At 41.8% G+C, this 23776-nt stretch overlaps 1 protein-coding gene across 2 annotated transcripts in view; it reads left to right on the top strand.

The window, feature by feature from the left end:
- Window positions 1-23776, top strand: part of ntm (neurotrimin) — a 136505-nt gene that overhangs the window by 22306 nt on the left and 90423 nt on the right. The gene's annotated exons all lie outside the window — the stretch shown is intronic.

The following is a 23776-nucleotide window of genomic DNA, read 5'->3' as shown; positions in this document are numbered from 1 at the left end:
ACTATCGCCCTCCTCACTCAACCACCATGGCTCCCAAAGTGCGGCCCAGGGGCCATCCGAGGCCCATGGCTCGTTTGTCACTGGCACAAGGCACAGTGAGAAAAAGCCCAAATGTTGACACCAACAACCAATGACCAATACAACACATACTGTAGGTTTGTCTTTCAATATGTATCACTTATGGTCATGCTCCCAAAGAAAGAAAGCCCACATTTTTTTACATGTTTACTTCTTTATGCTTCACTGATGTTTTTTCTTCAAGCGTTAAACTTCGGACTTTGTTCAGCAGTCCTTCAATGCACCATTGCTGCTGTTGTAAGTTTGTTTGGCAGTGGAAGCACTAGCTTCAACAGTCTATCAGGAGGGTCAACTATATAGTGTTTCCGCTACATTTTGGAACCCACAGAGCCAAATTAGACCGACTAAACAATGTAAAAAAAAAAGCACAAAGAAACCGACATCAGACGCTGAATTCAAAGCATGATTCATCTTTGCAGCTACAGGATTTTTTTTTGTATTTTGGGTAAGAGCGTAGCTCATTTGCAACCAACAGATCTGTCGAGAAATGTCCCAGGAGAAGACTTGAAGCAATGTTAGTAGAGGGTGGCAGCCAAAATAGACTTGTGGCTTCATTTTTAAACTCCGGCGATGAGAGGATATTGTCGTCCCCTTGAGTCAGTGGCAGATACAGTATGTACCTGTATAATGACTACACCTTTTGTGAGCGGGACACACATACTGTACAGTACGTGTTACTGTGGGCAGTGTCGCATGAACTGCAGTAATTAGCTCCGGCTAAAGTAAAAACAAGCAAGCAGTTTGTTTTTACAGCAAATGGTTAAGCCTGATAAGTGACTGTCACGTCTCCTACCGTAAAATTCCGGTGTATAAACGTCACTTGCTCCTCCTCCTCCAGTCCCCGGAAGAAGCGAGGAAAGTTGTAAAAAAATGGTAAATATTTCAACATTCGAGCACACGTCTAACACAGGTACTACGCCTGTCTGTGTTATTTTTCACGGCGAAAATAACAGGATTAACGTGTTTTGGTGTCATGAATACTTGAAACCCCATCGAACGGAAGAGTGAAAGCTCACTTAAAGTGCTACGGTGAAAATAACATTTTAAAAATGAAAAAGAATGAAATCAGCAACACTTACTGTAGTACTGTAGTTAATTTGAATTTTTTTTTTTTAAAGAAATGTCTTCAGGTGAGCTTTGAAAGAGTCCAGGCTGTGCAATTTTCCTCAGCCAGACAGGGAAGCAATTCCACAGCTGCGGTGCAGCTGCACAGACCGCGCGGTGTCCCGTGCCACGCAGCCTGGTGGGGGGAACCTGGAGGAACATGCTGCTTGATGATCCGAGGTGGTGGGCAGATGTTTGGGGAGTGAATAGTTCTTGTAAGTGTGTTGGAGCCTGAATGCTGATGCATTTATGGGTAAGCAGAAGGATTTTCTAGTCAATATAGGAGGAGACAGGAATGTCTCATTGTACGTTGAAATGGAAGCAACCAGAAAATAAACAATTGAAGTTCAAATGTCATCTATTTTTACAAATGTTTCACTCAAAGTAGCCATGTTTGGCACATACAACAGCTGGGAACACTCCTCCTGTTAGTCTTTTCTACAATGGCTCATGCGTTGTCCATCGCCAGCCACCACTTGATACCCCCTGGACAAACAGAGGCTCCATCTTTAAGCCCTTGTCTTGCAGATGCTGTCTTATGGTGACCGGGCCGCAGTTCAAAGCAGTGAGGGCTTTAATTTGGGCTGGATCGACCTGTGTCTACACGGACAAGAGCGGGAGAAGCTTGGGGTTTACCACTTGACCTTTTTGTCCCATAACCCTCAGGATCTTTACTAGCATTTAAAGTGACTGTCTCACCGCACGCAGCCTTGACAGCAGCGCCTTCACAGTCCTTGCTGTAGGGTTCAACGATCTTGCTGCGTTCAAAGACGGAAAGCTTTTTGTACCTTTGCCGTCAGGTGCTCATGACAGTGTAAATGTCTGACTGAAAATGACATGAAAGCCAGATTTTAGCACAGATTTGGACTTTTGCTATTGATGAGCTTATACAAATAAATTCAAAAATCCTCAGTTTATCAGTGTCGGTATTGGCCGATCTAACTCATGGATGATCGGTCTCGGAATCGGCATCATAAAACCCTGATTGGAGCGTCCCTAGTATGAAATACTATATATGTATATTTTTTTTACCTCGATTTTATTATATTTAATCTGTCTTAGATTTCATGTTTGTCATAATTCAATTAATTTTCTTTTTTATTACTTTGAAATGTCATTGAGTTCATGTGAGCTATCTTATTTAAAATATGCAAAATCATCTGCCAAAGTGCTGAAATGATGGATTGTTTTGCTTATTCTACGAAGTAAATGTCAGATTTACGTACATAATCCTTTTGATAAGCAAGTTGGTGTAATATAGAATGTGTCTGTTAGGACAAAAATATATATAGCCACTTATTTATTTTGCATGTCCAATGTAATTAGAATAAACATTATATATTAATATGATGTATGGATTTCATTTTCAGCTACCATTTTCACCCGTGGGATTGCACCAAAATTAAAATGAGATTTTATTCCATGCCATTCTACCACTTTTTCACCTGTGGGCTAATAAGAAAATGTGATTAAATGTTGAATCAATAAACTACTGCATTCAAGCGTATGCAATGACTCGGGCAGCAATTCCCTCCCATGTCGATTCGATATTATTTTTACTGAATTACTTTTCTTTCTAAAACTGTCTTCATAGTTTCCATAACCGCACCTTCAGTTCCTGTGAGGTGAAGAAAGAAAAGACAACCTTCTGCTGTCTGCAGTTGCCATGGTGAATCCTAGTGCCAGGGTTCTCTTGGTGATGGCTTTTTATTGTGGTCATGAACACGCTTGAAGTGCTCATGGCACCCAAACACATATTGATCTTGTTATTTTCGCCATGAAAAATTACACTGAAAGGCATATTTCCTGTGTTGGATGTAAACGCGAAGATTAAAATAATTTTTATCGCTTTTTCCGGGTCTGGAGGGGACGGAGGAAGTGACGTCGACACTGGACCATCCTACCCGCAAGTTCATGTTCACTATAATGCATTTTAAATTATGCCTGCTCGTTGTGCTGAAGGCTTTTGCTGGAACACTGGAGGAGTAACCTTGCTCACATTTCGAAAAAGACACCATTTGCCTCGTCAGACGACCGGCAAACTTTGTGGTGCAAATGTTTCCATACTGCCCTGCAGATGGAAATAAAAAGTCAAAAACCCACAAGACGTTCGACCATGGAAAAAAGCATGTCTAGGGTAGCAACCCATAGCTAGCCAGGCGGTGCTATCTGTTGTAGCTGTCACTGCCAGTAAAACACAACAACATAAAACATAAAACATAAAACATATTCCTCGCAACACAATATTAGTGAAAGCTATCATTGTTGTGAATATGTCGCTTTCTTCGCATGTGTGTGGCTACAGTAATTGAACTCAGGTGTGGTAAACCCCAGTTAAGTTATGTTTTAACAGGTGGGGGCCATCACTTTCACACAGGGCCATGTAGGTTTGGATTTTTTTTCTCCCTTAATAAGACAAAATTTCATTTAAAAACAGAATTTTGTGTTCAGTTGCGTTGTCACTGACTAATATTTAAAATTGTTTGATGATCTGAAACATGTACGTGTGACAAACAGATAAAAATGAAATTAAATAAAGTAAAAACATAAGACAAAAATAAGAAATATATATATATATATATATATATATATATATATATATGTTTATATATTTTCTCATGTCTGATGACACGAGTGTTTCAAAATAATAATAATAATAATAATAATAACTGAACTTTATTTATCACATTAACGATGTACAGTGAAATTCCTCTCTGCATTTAACACATCCTCTTGATGAGCAGCCACCAGTTATTGTGTTTCTTGCATTTGCCTGTTAATTTGAACATCTATCCTATATACAGTTTGTATGCTGTGGATGTCACACAGTCCTCTCCGCTTTCCCTTTCTTCCCACTGACACGGGACAAAAGGAGCATCACATGCTGTGTCCTTCCTGAATTGCAGTGCCACCAGCCACATGAGAGAGAGGCTTTAGAACTCTGCTAGATTGCATTGTGGTTTTGTGTGTGTCCACAAGGTCGTACCTGCAAGGTCTGGCAAGGAAAAGCCCAATGCAGTGAACGGGTCGCACAGTGAAGGGACACAATCCAACGATAGAGTGCAGCAGTTTGTGACCTCTTTTTATCTCTCACCAAAAATGCAACAAAAGTTCAATAAAAAGGGGTGTCTTGATACAACTTTTTGATTTCCGATAAGATAGCGATATTGCAACCTGGAGTACTGGACAATGCCGATATCGAGCTGATATCCGCACAAACGATACAGACTTTTATGACTTATTTTGTAGTGTGAATGTCAGAAAAGGCTTGACCAAGTGATATTAATCAAATAGAGAACAACAGGTACCAACAGTAGATATGAGGAAAAACTAACCCATTTACTTCTTTGTGCATCTGGGGTATACTTTTGTCCACGATGTAGTGGCGGCTAGGCATAACCTAGTGAGGCTTGAGGTGCTTAGTCAAGTGTTTCAACGCAACATCCTTCACCACCAACGGGGCTGGCTTTTTTCTGTAATAGCTAAGGACTTTTTGTCATCCGTGGGAGTTTGTCACACTTTGTGAATGTTTCATGTTTCAAACAGCGTTGGATGTTTGAGGGTGCCGTGGTCTTGCGAAAATCCTCATGCTGTCTTTTGTGATGCTGCTTCAAATGTGTGATGTCCATCCATTCATCCATTTACTTCCTCTTATCCGGATCCTTGTCGTGAGGGCAGCAGCCTCAGTAGGGAAGTTCAGGCTTCCCGGTCCACGGCCACCTCTTCTAGTTCCACCGGCGTTCCCAGGCCAGCTATGTGACATAATCCCTCCAATGTGTCCTAGCTCTGCCCCAGGGCCTTCTCCCAACTGGGAATGCCCAGAACACTCACCGGGGAGACCCCAAGACATCCTATGTGAAGGAGCAGCGGCTCCGCTGCAGGCTAGACGCACTGGAACGGACTGCTTGTATCGGCGTGCCATTATTGGACATTTTAGATGCAGGCTGATTTAATCCGGTTTTGAATGCAAATATCGCACTGATATCAATATCGGATTGGGACACCTCTAGTTTGTATGCCGTGGATGTAACAGTTCTCTCCGCTTTCCTTTTCATCCCACTGATTTGGGACAAAAGGAACATCACATGCTGTGTCTCTGCCACTTGACAGAGAGGCTTTAGAACTCTCGTAGGTTGCATTGTGGTTTTGTGTGTGTTCACAAGGTCGTACCTGCAATGTCTGGCAAGTGAGAGCCCAATGCAGTGAATGGGTTGCACAGTGAAAGACCAGAATCCAAAGATAGAGTGCAGCAGTTTGTGACCTTTGTTTTTTTTTCTCTTGCCAAAAATGAAACAAAGGTTAAATCGATAGTGACACCTGCCCCACTAGATAATGCTCTCCCGCTTTTTTTCATTTAGTTTTAATTTAGTTCTGAACCATACCCCCTTGCAGTCTATTCATTCTTCCTCTGATTGTAGAAAAATGTCAGCTCTTTTTCTGGGACAACACATACTTGTAGTACAGTCGTCCCTCGCTGTATTGCAGTTTGAATATCGCTCTCTCACTATATCATGGTTTTTCAAAAAATAATTAATTACTAAATGGCCGCTGTTTCATGGCCTATTATTAGTTCAAAAATTTTGCAAAGCAATTATAAGGCGGTTCTTGCTCATCTGTCCTCAGGCCCTAATATCACTTGGTGCTCGGGGCTTAGGAAGAGCGACAAAGAAATTACGTAAAAAAAATAAACATTGCAGTTTAAATCTGAACGTTGTACCGCTATGACACAAATCTTGGCCCCTTATAATAACAACGAAGGATAAAAGCAATTTCAAGAGTGGCTCTGCACCTCCATCGCTCGGTGCTCAGGTCCTAATAATAATAGTAAGAAGAAATTAAGCAATTCCAAGAGGGTCACAATAATTCTCTTGATCTAGCTCAGTGTCTCTCAATATAATTATGCAAAGACTCTATGTGAAGTGCTTAAGGATTCGGGTGAAAAGAGCTCGGAAGATGGCTCAGAGGAGAACGTTCTTGCAAAGTACGGATCATAAACCAGCCCAGCCTGTCACATTCAGGAACCTTGATAGAGAGGGAGATTTTTATGCCACAACCATCTGCACAAGTTGTAAAATCAAGAGAAGTATCTACGCTCCTCTATGTGACCTGTTATATTTTACATACACTCCTGATCAAACTCATCAAAACAAAACAACAAACAAGCACTAAAGTGAAATAGGCTGTCAGTCAGCTCATTAAAAGTTGAAGACCACAGCCTTTAAAAGCCAAAACCTTCTCACAAATGTGGATTCAGCGTCATTTTCAGGCTGGTACTCACACTGTCATGATCTCTTGATGGCAAAGGCAAAAAAGCTTTCTCGTTTTGAACGCGGTCGGATTGTTGAGCTGCATAAGCAAGGCCTCTTGCAGCGCCATTGCTGCTGAGGTTGGACGCAGTAAGACAGTCATTTTAGACTTGTAGGGTTATGGAACAAAACAGTCATATGGTCGACTCCAAAAAATGTCACCAGAGTAACAGTGTTAAGAAAATGTTTTCCAGTAAGGGGTAATCGAATAACTATTTCAAATATTAATACAAACTACTACTACACAGGAAGCTAACTAGCTAGTCAACGAGAGTTGTGGTTGCGCATTCTCAGGTAAACACTGCCCCCTAGCGTTTTGGTAGAGGATAGCCGAATCTCATGAAACATCTCTACGCCACACACCACTACATACAAGTACATATATTCTAAGTAATGCAATAATTACTTTCCCTGGTAACTAATTACAGATTCCGTTACTATTTACATTTTCTTTTTGGGAGACTAACTAGTAACTATAACAAATTACTTTTTTTTTTGTTTAAAGAAATTTGCTCCTGTAGCCACATTGAGTTCACCAGATGCAACTTGACAATTTTCTGCTTGATGCAAATCCAGCCCCAGTTAGACTATCATTATGTCACATTCAGCAAACATAACATTTCGAGGGACGTTTTCTCTAGGTTACAAAAATAAAATCTGTCCTGCACAAAGAAGTGAAAGAAAGAAATCCAGTTTGTATCACTCTGATAAGCAGAACAATTTATTACTCAGTGTTTGTGTTTGGTTTTGGCCTCCTTTCGTCAGGCATACAAAACAGTTCATTGTTTATTTTTCATGATTCCTCAAGTGTTCCGCTTTTATAAACCCTTTCATGGTCATCGCAAAACACAGAGCTCTCTGTGTTTACTCTTCATTTTGCCTCTCTTGTTCTAAGCCTCCTTCACCATGTTAGTTCTACTGCAGTATGGTGCAGTGTTTTCAGTCATACGCTGAAGAAAGAGGGTGAGGTGCTGTACAGCGTGGGGGGGTGGGAAGTAAGGGAGGGACAGGAAGCTGGAAGGCTGTGCTCTGAGGCTTGCTTTGTCAGATAGACTGATGAGAAGGGCAGGCTTGGGTGCATGGCAGGGTGTGTTTATCCTCTCTGCTACCCTGTTACATTTACAGTACATACTTATTGAAGTTTAAAATGGCAACGCCTAAAGGGTCTTCATCAGTAGATTATATTACTGCTTGTTTTGACTCAACATCCACACATGTTGGACTGCTAAAAAGAGAAAATGGAGAAAATGGATAAAAATTATTCTTAATGAAAGATGCTCAACCACAGGAGCAGCAGCTGCCACTGAGCTGCCAATACCTAAACAGAATATATGTATGTATGTATGTGTATATATGTATATATATATATACTTTATATATATATATATATATATATATACACACTCACACACCATTTGCCAACTACTAAAATCACTAAAATAACATATAATAACATATACTGTAATACTACATCATTTGAGCAATCCTCAGAAAATCTTTAAAAAGTATAAACTTCAATATCACATGGGAGTTATTGAGTTATTGAGACCTTGCTGTGGTGTTGTGGACCAAATGGGCATCTTATTAACAGCTTCTTCTGAAAATTCCCAATCTTACGGCCAAATCAATGTGTGTACTATTCAAGTAAAGAATAGATGTTGCATAGGACTCATAGCTGGCAAGTATCTGATTTTCCCCTGGGAACTACCGTATTGCCTTTCTTTCTGTGCCCTCCCGTTTAATGTGCAGCTCCTATATTTTAACCTTCATTAAAAAAAATATTTCTCTCAGGTACCGCAGGTGACAGTGGTGATGGAGAGTGACAGGCAGTACAAAAACTGAGTTATGCATGAGAGAAGGATGAACGTGAACACGGATAAGTCCTGCCAAAAACACTGTTCCAGAAAATAGAATGTTGATAGACAACAACACTGTTTGTGCTTCATTCTCATGTAAAATCACCCACTCCAGCACACAAATACACTCCTTCCCAGACGGTCTTAAAGAATGCAGAGTATGTACCTTATGTACACAGCAAGTTGCTTGTGAATGTGAACCCACACGGTGAGTAAAGGTAAAAAGCAGTGTGTACTGTATATTTAACCTTTTGTGTTTTCATTTAAGGTATTTCATGTAGAAATGTTCACAGCATTTCAATTTCAGCAAAGGTATGCCCATCGGATTCTTGTTTGTTAGTGCTTAACTAGTGGTGACTTTAAGTTTCCTGTAGGTTTGTCTTAGAAGGGGTACTAGAGCTTTGTTGGGGGCGGTGGGATAACCTGCTCTGGAGTGGCGGAAAATGTCTCTGATTTTCAAAATGTTGACAGGCATGGTAAGACTACATTACTTGTTGTTCAGCATTACCATAAAGCAGTGAGTGAACACGGAGCAACATCGCTCTTGTCATGGAACTGAGACACTCCAGCACGCAACAGTATGCTAAAAATAATCATACAAACTGTCAGGGGTTGGTACTGGGATCGTGGACGCATGTGACACTGACTGACTGACACTTTTGCAGACAATAATTTATTTAGACTCAGAGTTTGTGAATAGGGTTGGAGAGAATCCTCGGTGGGCAGTTCAGGAAAGGCTGGGAATCAAATGAGGTAGCCGGCTCAGGCAGGGAAACAAGTCAAAAGGACTGTCGAAAAACACGATAAAACAATCATATTTGAATTTCGCCAACTATGGAGAGAGCCGGTGTTACCACTAGAGAGTTAACAACAATCTAGTGATGGTTCCACATCAAGGCAGATCCTTACGAAGCTGCAATAAGGGAATAAAAGAAAGGCATAGGGAAGGGGGGGACAATAGGGTAATGAAAGACAGGGGAGGTTTTTGAGGAGCTGCCATCAAAGACTGTGGCAATGATTCCATTTCAGGGCACATCCTTACAACGCTGCAGTAAGGGAACGAAAGAAAGGTGAAGGGAGGTGGGGGACAAGAAGGGAATGAAAGACAGGGGAGGAGAATCCTGGATCCTAACAAAAACGTAATGTACTGTATATGTGGACAAAATAGGACATAGGAGAAAAGTAAAGTTTTGCTGTTTGTTATCAGTGTTGACTGTTATATCTTCCCGGAGTCTGTGCGCTGGTGGCGGAAACCCCACGACCGTGCTGTGTCGTTGTAGTAGTATATTGTCCTGACAACCAGTAGCTTGTGTAAGACCAGAAGCACCAACCTGTGCACTGCCTGGAAGGACTTCAAGAAAGCCTACGACTCAATGCCACACACATGGATACTGGAGTGCTTGGAACCGCATAACATCAACGGGACACAAAGAACCTTCATCAAGAACGCAATGAGGCTGTGGAAGACAACTCTGGAGGCCACCTGAAGGCCAGTTACACAAATGTGGCATATTCTCTTCGGAATATGCCATATTAGATGCCCCCTACCCTTCTACGTAGGCCTGAACCCCTTAAGTCAAATCATAACCAAGAGTGGCTATTGCTATTGGATCATTGGTTCTTTAGTGGAACAGCAATCGACTCCCTGATTCACCTCACAAGGACATACGGCAATGACACGAGAATGTCATTCACACTAGATAAGTGTGGGCGTGTGATATCCAGAGGAGGGAAGATGATCACAACTTAAGGGGGTTGAATGACCTGAGGGCAACAGATGTGCAGGACAGCTGCAAATACCTGGGGATTCCACAGGCCGTTGGCAGCCATGAGGAGGCAGCCAGGTCAGCCACAGCCAAATACCTACATAGGGTGAGGCATATCCTGAAGAATCAGCTGAACGGCAAGAATAAGATCCAGGCCGTTAACACCTATGCCCTACTAGCCATCAGAAACACCGTTTTATACCCTGGTAGTTGGAAGAGATGCAAGCCACTGATATCAAGACAAGAAACCTGGAGGGCCCCACCCCATGCAGATACACAAAGCAAAAAAAGGGGGGGGCTAAGGACTCGCGAGCGTCACACACACTCTCCAGGAGGAAACAACAAGCCTCCAAGAATACATCAAGAAGATGGCCCCCAAGGATGACCTGCTAAGTAAATGCCTCAGGCAACAGAAGGAAGAAGAGCCAGATGGGCTGTCATTGAAAGACAAGCCCCTGCGTGGCATGCGTGACTGATAAATGGAAGAGGTGGATGACTTCAGGAAAACATAGCAGCCCAAGAGCAGGCAAGATCATCAATCGAGGCTGTGGTCTACCACATCAGACACGACCCAGGTCCAGGCTGTACAAATACGTCCCTGAAACAAGGGAGCACATCACAGCAGGGTGTAAGATACTGGCAGGCAAGGCGTACAAGGGGCAGCATAACCAGGTAGCAGGCATAGCGTACCGGAACATCCGTACCAAATATGGACTGGAGGCAAGATGGCAGACACCACCGAAGGTGGTTGAAAACAAGCAGGCTAAGATCCTGTGGGACTTCCAGGGCCACACTGACAAATGATGGCCATCCAGACTAACATAATAATAATGATAATGGATTAGATTTGATATAGCGCTTTTAAAGGTACCCAGAACGCTTCACAGTGAAGTGAACCCATTATTCATTCACTCTGCAGTCACATACTGCTGGTGGTAACTACATCTGTACCACAGCTGCCCTGGGGTAGACTGACGGAAGCGCGGCTGCCAATTCGCTCCTACGGCCTCTCCGACACCACCAAACATTCACATTCACTCACCAGTGTGGGCAGCACTCGGGGCAAGGTGGGTGAAGTGCCTTGCCCAAGGACACAACAACAGTGACTGACCAATACATTTTCACAGAAAGGTACACAGTATGCTTTTGGAGCAAATTATAAACAACTGCGGAATCCAAGACAAACAGTTCAAACACTACTATATCATGTAAGTGCAAGTTATTTGGGTATGTCACCCATTGGCCAAGCTCTATCAACTGTCAGATAGGTAGAAAGGAAATTGGTTGGGATGTTCAGGAACACCCAGGAAAAACCAAGGCTCCAGCATGCCTTGAACTGGGAACGGCTGGAACATCAGTGTTTTGCATCGCCATGGACTGAGAGGGTGCCGACCGAGAAAGAAGACCCTGCTCAGAAATTGACACCATCAAGTGTGACAAAAATCAACAGCTAGATGACTAAAATTTGGAATTTCTGGAATGGCTTTCCCCTAGCCCCAACCTCAACCCTATAGTACACGTGTCATTTGTCAGTGACAGAAAACTATTTACAAACATTTTAAATGAACTCTACCAATTCAACTAAGTCAAATGCTCAAATGTCCGGCCAGATTTATTCCAGAAGCTAGTTGATGAGTACAAAAGGCGTCAGGTTGGGGTGAAACTTGCTCAGGGACATTTAACAAGGTATTACAAGGACACTATGTATAAATTTGAACCTCTATGTTTACTTGTAAATTCAGATATGTGCAACCAATTCTTGATTTTAAAAATAGTTGAATATGATTGTATAATCATTGGGTTTCTAGTGGTTAGCATGTTTGCCACACAGTTAGTCGTACCTCCATTTGAGCATCTCTGTGTGGACTTTGCATGTTCTCCTCGTGCGTGGGTTTCCTCCGTGTACTACGGATTTCTCCCACATTCCAAAAATATGCATGTTAGTTTAATTGGGGACTCTAAATTGTCCATTGTGATATGAATGGCTGTTTGTCTAAATGTGCCCTGCGATTTGCTGATGAGCAGTCCGGGTGTACCCCGCCTCTCACCCAAAGTCAGCTGAGATAGGCTCCAGCACACTTCCGCGATACTAGTGAGGATAAACGGCATAGAAAATGAATGAATGAGTGAATTTGTGATAATTACACATATCGTTCAAATCAATCATTAAGGACCCAAAATTGATATGACCTTTATTCCCATGTGAGAAAATGCTAACTTCCGACCGTAGCTTCCAAATTTGTTGAACGCATGCTTTGAAAATGAAGCAAAGCCTGTGCATATTTTGCAGATTCAGCTTGGTTACATTCTATCAGTCTTTTACAAATATAATGAATACTCTTTGGACTGTAGAACTTGAGGGAAGTTGCAGTGCCTCAAGCACAAGTCTTGATCTCATTTACTAGGACTGTGGTATGAAAAACTTATACACACTGCCTGCGTGAGGTTCCCGAAGATGAAAGAAACCTTTTTTTCACCTTGTCCTCTATTCTCTTTGAAAATGATTTTAATATGCATTATGTGGCCTACTGGGCTGTTGTAGGGCACAACAAACAATGGATTTTCCCTTTAGGCTTTTTTCATCTATTTGGTATAGAACTTAAAGGAATTACCAAATAACTGATGCATTAGCACACACTGTTCCTCAAACACTTCACTTGGTGGTGTGGTGTTGGGCAAATGATAGCTGAGCCACCAGATCATTATTTATAGTTACCTCATTGCACCCAATCCTCCTTAATCTCAATTAGCTTCAGTGGTGAAAATATGCAGCAAGAAAACTATACACATATTATGGATTTTATTCTGTAGAGGAAAAGTAAAAGTGAATGTTGAAGTTTTCTTTTATACCGCTGTGCATATGGGAATTTTGCTCAAAATTACAGACTTTTCTACTAAGCGAAAAAAATAAGGTGGGAGAAAAAAAAAAAAGTCAGATGAAAAAGAGCTGTGGCCTATTTGTCTTAGTCACAACGGTAAAATTCATTCCCTGCATGAGTTGATATTTGTGCCGTGTGGCCAAATGGTCACCTTGCTTGGGGATTTTTCTCCATTGTTTAGATTCAATAGCTTGGTGAGCTCTAATGGTCATGTCACTCCCATGGGCATGTTATCTGTATGACCAACTGAATGAGAGCAACACATTGAAGACACAACCATGTAACATAACAACAACATAACAGCAATACAATAGCATGACTTCAATTTCAGATTCAACTACACTTTTTCTTTCGTACACAAATATGTACCAATAAAGTACGCACAATAACTAAACTAACTACAGACATCTACATTAGTACTTTATTAGGGTCTCAGTTACAACTTCCAGTTGGTAGCCTTTTGTTAACATTGACGAATGTTGTGACCTGTTTGGCAGCTTAGACGAATTGTGCTCTATGGGTCGTTTGAATGACATAACAGATTTTCTATGCAACAGGTGAGCCTAGATTTCCCCTCTTGTTGCAGTAGGGCTTCATTAATTAATGTGTATAATTTATTTGGAATCCGAACAGACAGTACGCGGTTTGGAAGAGGACAGAAAGCGTCTATGTGTGGAGTTTGCATGTTCTCCCGTTCTTGCGTGGGTTTTTAGCCTGGTACCTCTGCTTGCTCCCACTCTCTAAAAACATGCATAATAGGATCATTGGATATTCTAAATTGGGCATACTTGTGAATGTGAGTGTAAATGCTACACGTGTCCTGAGATTGTCTGCCAACCTTTCCAGTGTATATCCCTAAGATAAACACCAGCTCCCCTGTGACTCTGAGGACAGGCAGTATATAAAGAAAAGGGCGGCTAGGACCCAGGATCCACATTCAGTCCTGCCCATGGACCTTGGACAAGCTTTCGACACACATGAACCTCTGGAAGGCAGCCCACGATGCACTAGAAAGGCCGAAATCCAGCCTACAATTGCACGAAGCAATTCCCAGTATAATACAATACGATTCACAATTCAGATGCAAAACAAACTGACACATTTTGGTACGACGTTGTACAATACAATTCACCACCACGACACCTTTTCTTTAAGTCATAATAGTTTTAAGATGCAGCTAAAACCTGTGAAAATGTTGATGAGGTTTGACCACAACAAAGTATCCCATTAGCTGCAGGCTAAGGCATTTAGAAATTGAGTTGTCATATAGTCATTTTACAAGTCTTCATGATTTAATTTGGACGGTACAGAAACCGGTGTTCACTAAAAGCCTTGAGCATGAAGAATTGTCTACCCAGAATATCCATGCATTGATTATTGAATCCGCTGCGGTGAAAGCTGGAACAAATTAACCTTTTCACTGAGTTCCAGGCACCTGGCTACTTTCCATTGTCTTTGCAGTCAAGCCAATGGCTCGCTGGATTGAGGGTGTCTGAGGGGCAGAGTATTGGAAAATGTGTAGTCCCTCCTTTTGTTACCTTTACTGGAGTAAAACCTTGCATGTAAGAAGCGGCGGAAAAAATACATTTACCAAATATGATGTAGTTCATAAACATTTAACCATCTTTTCCGATTTAACCAATTTTCTGTGGTGTCTTTTTCACCTTATTTTTAAAAATACATAGAGGCAATAATGAAAAATGTTCTTTGTCATTGTCAAGATTCACAAGATACTGGTTTAACGTGTTTGTGGAGTTTCCCGTTAAATTTGGGATCCGATTTGTATGGAGACTTAAATCTTTGCTATCACGAGTGGCCCAAAAAAGTGAAGCATAAATTCAACCCACTGAAACGGAAGGATTGCAACATCAGACTGGAAATTGAACTGCAATTGGCTTCATTGATTTTCCGAAGTGGTCCTTTGACCTTTAGTAGGTTGTGGAGAATTTCATCTCCAACAGTTGGTGTAGTTGTTTAGATATTTCAGCTGTCACAAAAGTAAAAAATATTTGTGTCAAAGTGAAAGTTATGCTTGAAATGTATCTTTTCACAAAAAGCTGGTTTCTCCCTTTTTTAGTCAGGAACTGATATTTTCCTGAAACTTCCTATGTTCTACTGCTGATTACGAAAGAACAGAAAAAGGTAGAAACAAATGTTTTTTTTCTGATGAAAGACTGGAGTCTAATCTTTCTCAGGTTTTTAATCTTTTCTCGGGTCTTTGTCAGGTTTCATGTTTATATAGCCATAGAAAACAATATTCTGTGTGCCTTGAAAGATCAGTCAAAATCGTCTAAAATTGCCCGTACTGAAGGATTTGTCTTTTGAAAAAGGGCAGAGATTGAAAGAGTTAAGGTTACTTTTGTCTTCATTGAAGGCGTGATTCTTGACAACTGTCCCCAAAGACAGGAAGTGGCAGTGAGATCAACCACCACCACCTTCCTGTTTTGCCATAAGTTGTTTCTTGAATTCAATCGTGCTTCTCACCTCAATACTGAGCCAAAGAAAGTAGCATTGCCAGCATTTTGATAAAGAAGGGGGGAAACACTGTTGAATTAAAGAAAGCACTCATGACAGAACAGGACGATGGTGTCCGTGTGGCGTCTCACTGCCACATCGTGTGTTTGGGAACAGTAGTCTTCAGTGAAGGCAAAAGTAACCTTAAATGCTCATTTATCCCTTTCATTCATCATTTAACCGCTGATGACATCATAGACGGACAGCGTAACTTCTTTGCATGACACATCTTTGCATACTTGCATGGGTTTGGTTTAAAAAAAAATGTAAAAGTGACCAGTGATTTTCGGAAAAAGTTTGGACACCCCTGGGCTATGCAATGAACGACTTAGTACCTAACCTTGGACACAATGCTATCATTAGCTTGGCGAATGCGCGTGTGTGTGTGTTATGTGATGTGTGGCTCGCAGCGTCTGAGCAGAAAGAAGCTGGAATATTCTGTCCTCCCCATGCAGTACCCGACCAAGGCAGACAGCACCTTTTAACAAGTCAATACATGTGTCCTCATTTTGTGTTCTGTAAATTATTGTGTGAAGGCATACTGTAGTGTATCAGAGTATAATGAGGGTAGCAATAGATATCATTCAAACCTATTGATCCACATCTATTGCTCGCTTTCAAACACGTTTTGTATGTAAGACAGCAGCACCAAGTGTGTTGTAGGTAGCTGTGTAGGAATTGTTATTAGTGAGTAAAGTTATTAGTATATGTTATTAGTAATGTTATTTTGGATGATGTCAAAGTTACAGTATGTCACATACTGTAGGTATCAAACAAGTCAATTTACTATCATAATTTGTCTTAAGGATTTGACACACATGCACTTTTTAGCATCATAATCGTCGTAAGATTGCCATACCCTGACATGTTCAATCATGTACAGTCACGTGATGCTTATTTTTTAACAATATGTTCTCAAATGAGCCAAATTTGACAGAACAGGAATAAAGATGAACTGTAAGCATTTCCAGGATCGGATCAATAAGGACATTGTTTGCTAAATGCACTTGACCTTTGCGAATGAAAAGACAGTGTCTGTACCAATATAGACATGCACACAAACAGAAAGGAAGCAGACGTCATCGGCCGTTGCCATTTATAAGCTGTTATCTGTTACCGATAATGCATTTTTGCCGAGTACGAGCATGAAACCAGTACAGCTCATCATTATCCGTAATTATGATGAAGAAAAAGTCCTCATTGGGTAAATACTTATCTATTCACTCTTCAAGCTCTGTGATTGGCCAGTCACACGCAGCGACTGCCCCTCCCGAGACAGACTCGCTACAGCCAGAGAGAGGAGTACGCGGTGCATTTGAGTTCATGTTGCGTTGGTCATAGCCTCCACTCCAGACAGGTTTTTTTTAGGTTCTCCTCAGATCAGCTCGTATCCAAAGTTACTTGGTAAACTTGTTTCGCTACGTGCGCGGTGCATTTGACAAGACAGAGCTGTAAACGGCTCGTGTTGCGTCGGTCACTGCCGGTGTTTGTTTTCATTTTTTTCCGCTCGCTTCTAAAGTCTTACAGAGCACTTCCACACATACACGGTACACATGTAGCTGAATAAAAAACAATAAATATGGCAACTTCTGATCAATCCATGTCAATTTCAGACTTCAAATAATGTACCGATTTGAGCCCACTCCCTCTTTAACCATGCCCACTTCCTTTTTATGCCCCGCCCTCTTCAAGTACAGCTCTGGATACACATAATTCAGATGGGTGAACAGCTAGAGATACAGATAGCGGTGTACTCGCTCATCCCTACCATTTATTGTACTGATTGCACATTTTCTATTTTGATCTACATTTGGGGTCAGACTTGGATCATTTTTCAAAAAAAGTGTCCACTCATGCACATTAAATCTTCTCTGCCAGCACTGAGAACGATACTACGGCGCGTAGCTCACTCTGACACATCTTAATGATTTAACTGCCATGAGTGTTGTGCAAATTACTTTCCCTCTCCATCTTAATGATCAAACTGAGAATTGACCCGTGAGACTAAATTAGGTGATTATACTGTATCTGTGAACTACAGTAATGTTGGAACAAGTATGTTCGAGGATCCTCTCCTTCCAGCTGGGCCAATGGTGCATTATCAGTGTATAATGCATTATTTGAATGTCAGGCAGTGTTCAGCGTCCCTCATTGGCTCATATTAGAGACAGTTTGGAAGCAGATAACATGTGGACACAATAGCTTATTAGGAGTGTAACGCAAGGAGATAATAGATCCCCGCTTTTCGCGGTGCTTTTGTACCACAAGGGAATGGTGAAAAACCGTGAGTAACTGAAAAACCGTGAGTAACTGATACGTGCAAATACAAACTGATATGCTCGCTCCTCCTCGCCAAAGCTCTGGCTAACTTGACATTGACGTTAAGAAAAGGCAAGGAAGGCGTGGACTACAAGCTAAGCTCAAGCTAACGCCGTAGGGACTCGCCTTATCGAGCCTGTGCGGTCTTTGGTGAATAAAATGGATGAATTACGACTCCACGTCACCCACAGTAAGAGACTTTTGGACTACAATATCATCATTTTCACGAAAACATGGCTCAACAGCAACAACATTCGATGATTAGTCAACTATAGGCAAAATCTCACAAATCAGATTTGACTATGAAAGTCCTCAATTGAAGAAAGCCCTAGTTGTAATTGTTAGATTAGATTCAGCTCCAGAATCCTCCCTTCTCTTTTCAATTGCCGTTGCTTACTCGCGATACAAGCCCGAAATATACTTCACACACGTATTGGACACATTTAAAGTATAAAATGTGTGGATACGAACCACTAATGAATGATCATGTAAAATGATTGATGACTGTCAAAACAAAAATTTCCTGGAGCCAAATAAACGTTTGCGTCTATGGTGCGTTCAAGGACCGCCGAACAAAATGCAAAATCTCAACGCTCGACGAAAAAACATTATCAGTAAAACATGGAAACATTGCGGGCTTTCTAACATTAATAATAATAATGTTGGATTAGATTTTATATTGCGATTTTTTAAGGCACCCAAAGCACTTCACAATGAAGTGAACCCATTATTCAGCCACTCCTCAGTCACACACTGGTGGTGGTAGTCTACAGTATATCGGTAGCCACAACTGCTCTCGTGTAGTCTGACGGAAACATGGCTGCCAATTAGGGCCTACGGCCTCTCCAACCACCATCAAACATTCATTCACATTCATACGGCAGTGCGGGCAGCACGGGAGGAAAGGTGGGTGAAGTGTCTTGTCCAGGGTCACAACGACAGAGCTGCCAACCTTCCGGTTTCTGGACGACCTTGCTCTACCACCTGAGCCACTGCCGTCCAATGTGTACATACAGTACATGTATGCTGTACATTTTACCTGTATTATCACCTGTTTATACATTTTCACCGGCTTATGGTGAATGAGATGTGGCTTCTGTGGGGAAAAAATTAGCTGAGAAAGTTAAGTAAAAAAATAAATAAATAAATAAATAAATAAATCAGCATGTGCGGGGCCGTGAATGCTGCGAAGGGATCCACTTTATTCATATTCGTATTCTGCATTTGCATTTGAAAATAGGGAGATATATTTCAGAAAATATGGAGAAATAGGAGAAACAGTTCAAACTCTTACTCCTATACATACATGCATTGCTGCATATTCCTCAAAAACAGCCAGATACAGCTCATACAGTGTTCTCGTGATTCTTCATTTTATGAATTGTAGCCAGCCTTGTAAGGCCAACATGTTTCTCTAGCGCTCGCTGAATAACGGGACATCATTTGTCCTATCCACTCGACTCACCTTGGTACCTGGTTGCAATGAGCTAAGGGAATTACGGCATAATGTATTTGCTGATGTGCTGCTTTGTACTTCTGCAGCAGTGGCACAAGCTGAATGGAAATGAAGTCACTGAAATCTTCTACATACATTTTAAACAGTACAGCCAGCAAATACTTTGTGTAATACTTAAAACACAGAGGCTATTTTGGCAATTCAGTCACAAATTGATCCTGTCTCGTCTTGCTCGAGTGTCACTGTGGATCAGGATAGCGGACCAGTCGAATCCCAGGGTTTGCCTGCTGCCGCTTTACGAACGTGACAAGCTTCTGAACCTCACACCCTTTAAATATTTTATATCAGTCGCTAACATTGGTCTTTACAGCAGTGGTTCTCAATTGTTTCTGTCTTTTCACACAAATTGAAATACAGTCGTCCCTTGCCGCATCGCAGCTTCACTGTATCATGCTTTTTCAAAAATATATTCGGATAAAATGGATATTGGAGCAAATGTTACGTATTTTTTGCATAAATTAAGCATTTTCAAGCATAAAAATGGCTAGATGAACTCAAACGCAAATATAAGGCATTCAAAAACCTCATTGAAAGACGTTGATGAAATGTAGTATTCGGCGCTGATCACTAGTTGTGTCACTGTAACGCTCGGTGAGACACACAAGGATCAACAACAGGCTTTTATTGCAGGCGTGAATGATCTCATAACAGGCACAATAATCCCTCATAAAAATCCCGAATAAAAACAGGGGCTACTGTTGCAGCCGTAACCCACGCAAAACATACCTCTGACGCCACTTCCTGACTGCCTCTCTTTCAGGTCCCCAAGGGAATGCATTTATAGTAACACACACACACGCACAAGTCTAATTTATGCCTTAAATGGCTTAGTTACTCTTATTTTGCCGACTATATTGGGTATTATGAGTGTAAAGGTGACTGTAGGAGTGGCTACAATTCATGTCTAGAGAGCTCTAATGTTAAAAAACTTATTTAGAAGATCGTAAATGGTTCTTTTTAATATAAACATTCCATTTATAAAGAAGGAATCCTACTTTGAGGAAATTCACTTATCACAATCGGGTCTGGAACCAGCTGGCCGCGATAAACAAGGGATTGCTGTACTACTGACAACCTAATACAGTATTTATTTATCTGTACAAATCACTGTATGAGTTGCTGGCACCAGCATTCTGCAGACAATCACCTGATTGTCAAAATAGATTAATAGAACAAACTGAGATAACATCTACAACTGCAATTTTATGAACTCAGTTCGTAACTTTTAAACTAGACTGCTCGGTTTGTGTCTGTGGTTCTCGCTGGGAAAAGAATGGAGATCCTGCCCCGAGTGGAGGAGTTCAAGTACCTCAGGTACGCTGCTATCTGTGAGGAGCTGCGCCTCCTCCACACTGAGCGGAGCTAGATGAGGTGGCTCAGGCATCTGGTCAGGATGCCTCCCGGACGCCTCCCTGGGGAGGTGTTCAGCGCATGTCCGACCCAGTACACGTTGGAGAGACTATTCTATCATTTGGCCTCTGGGAATGCCTCGGGATCCCCGGGAGGAGATGGACAGTGATCCCATCCTGGATAAGCCAAGGAAGATGGATGGATGGATGCTCAGTCTGTGTGATTTTCAAAAGAAGAGGAAAAAAGTGCACAGTAACATTCAAAACGTTTTAAAACTGCGAACACTGCTCGCTTGCCAGCTTCATCGGATTATTCTTTTTCAAAAAGGCATACAGTCGTCGCTTCTTTTTGTGTTTGGGATCAGGCCTTCGGGTTTATAAAAACGTATCAGTACGTCTTTGGTATTCCATCCATCCATCCATCTTCTTTGCCGCTTATCCTCATTAGGGTCACGGGTATGCTGGAGCCTATCCCAACTGAATTTGGGCGAGAGGCGGTTTGCACCCTGAACTGACCAGCCAATCGCAGGGCATATATTTTTAACATTTAGGCAAAATTTGCCACAGTATTGCTTACAGGGATGAAACGTGCACAACATTTGTATTTGCTTTCCAGGATTCAATAAAGAACCTTGAACCCTGAAACACTCAAAACTAGTTGAAGCATTTTTTTTTTCCTAAAACACAATTACCTTTTACGGTTCTTTTCAACTTCTTTCATTGCATTTGACTGTTTTATATGAACACATTCAATGCCAGTAGAATTTGCCATTACTCTGCCAGATGCACAGTAAATCTCCTCATTGGCATTGTGCACATATTTGGGAAGGATGCAAGTCTGCTTGTATTTTAGTGGCTGCAGTGAGCCCTCTGGGCTTCAAACTTGATATTGTTACTCTTACCTCTTGCTCAATGTTAAGCTGGGATCTGCACATTGTTTTTCTTGCAGCAACAATATCTCACAGAGATAGAATGTTGCGAAGGGTAGTAGACTGTTCGCAGCTTTCTGTCCAAAGGGTAGATACTCTCTTTGCACACCCAGACAGACCACAGTCAAACCTCAGCCTCCGGGTGGAGTCATAGACATGTCAGTCAGCTGGCCCTCATCTGCAATTCAGCAGGTGCTGTTTCACTGACTGGATCCCTCACCCAGTCGTACTGTGAGCTGTCACCAGAGAAGTATTTTCTGAAGAATCCATTTAGTGATGAGTTGCTTCAGACACGGAATCACGGTGGTCACATCACAGTCATTAAGTCCAGCAAACTCACTCAGTGGTTTAGTATTTCACTGGTCAAGTTGCGTGCCCCACATCTCCAGCTCTCGAAGGTGCTGGTTTTGTCTGCGAGGTCTGCCTTGAAGCTCATTTGGCTTTTCAAATGAACATGTGCTCCTGCTACAAAAACTCCCTGAAGTTGACAACGCTGATGACTTCAGTTGAAACCTCATTTAGTTCGGGGCTGAGCTGTCGTGATGCTCGTGCTTCCCTGCATATGACGGAGTGGGTCCACTCCGCATTTGCCGAGGCCCACCTGATGCTTGCTTCGCCCTCCACAATTCTCCCACGTTCAGTTCGTGCTCATTTATGACCGCCCAGCAGCTGGAAGAGCTCATCAGCTGTTGCTCTTGTTTGTACGCATTTACAGAAGAGCACATCTTCACAACGTGAAAACAGACATAAGTAATAAATAAACTATTGCTTTCAGTGGGCGATCCATTTGGAAGCGTTTTGTCTGGTAGATGTTCTGTCAGGTCGTCTGAAATGTCAAATATACTTTTCTCACCACGCATGATTGTGACCATGCCCAATGCTGCTGGCAGTATTAGTCTCTGCTATTGAGTGAGGCTTTTTGCACCTTAGCCAACTTTGTACGAGGCCAACAATGCTTTTTTATTTACCGATGCCGGGCTCACAAAATGACTGGCCTGCTGGCGATACTTGAAAGTAAAAAAGGCCAGTGTCCGGGGTCTTTCCGACCGTTTTCAGTGCCGCCACTTAGCTGGAGGCTTGTGTATCGTTCCACCTCGAATGAAGACCCTAATACTGAATGGATGCTTCCCCTGCCTCTCACGCCCCTCCACCCCCGACCACGTCCCACGGTTTGAGAAATAGGCATGCTGCTTTACAGGAAACACTAAACATAGCCAGCTGCAAATGATACCAAGCTCCATCTTTTAACCCCGCTCTTGCAATATTCCCTTCTATGATTATTGAGCTGCAATCAGCATCGGTAAGGGTTCATTTGAGGAATAATCGAGGATCAGCTTGTGTCTTCACACACAAGCCAGTCAGATCCTTTGCCCTCAGTGCCGGCAATTTTTTTTTTCTGTCTATCACCTGATGTTTCTGGCCCATAAGGATGACCCTTGGGATCTTTTAAGCAATTTAGAATCACTCTCCTACTATGTCCAACCTCGGCAGCAATGGCACGTTGCAAGAGGCCTTGCTTGCTTCAGCAATCTTCCCGCGTTCAGAGACAGAAGCCTTTTTGCATTTTCCATCAGGAGGTCATTACAGTGTGAGTCTCTGACAGAAAACGACATGAAAGCCAGATTTAGCACATATTTGGACTTTTTGAGTTTAAATGCAGTTTAAAAAATATGGCCAGCACAATTTTCTTTTCTCTTGATTTTGTTTCTTCTTTTTGCATTCTGATCTTCTACTTCCCAACGTAAATTCCAGCGTATAAGCCGCTACTTCTTTCTCCAACTTTGAACCCTGTGATTTATACAGTGGTGTGGCTAATTCATGGCTAAATTCTAATCTGGTGACATCTCGTTTAATTCACAACTACTACTAATTGTTTAAATACTGTTGCGAGTCAGGCAGGAGCCAATCACGACCTATCAGTGCACTCACAGCTAGCTCGTCAACCCATTGGAAACTGCAAGAGTATATACAGACCTGATCAGACCAGTTGAAAAATTGCTACAATTTGCATTTTGCACATTTGGATCTTGATGAGGTTTTAAGTAGAGCTACAATATGCGCAGTTTGGAGGGTAGAGGAGCAAGCCGTGTGTCAAAAATAAACAGTTTTATGGGTATATCAATTACTTAATGGTTTTTCTCCACATGGGTCTTAAACCAT

This window comes from Dunckerocampus dactyliophorus, chromosome 16 (genome assembly GCF_027744805.1).
Source record: "Dunckerocampus dactyliophorus isolate RoL2022-P2 chromosome 16, RoL_Ddac_1.1, whole genome shotgun sequence".
Classification (NCBI taxonomy): Eukaryota; Metazoa; Chordata; class Actinopteri; order Syngnathiformes; family Syngnathidae; genus Dunckerocampus; species Dunckerocampus dactyliophorus.
The sequence above is the reverse complement of the archived record's forward strand: the minus strand, read 5'-3'. Positions and strand labels throughout refer to the sequence as shown.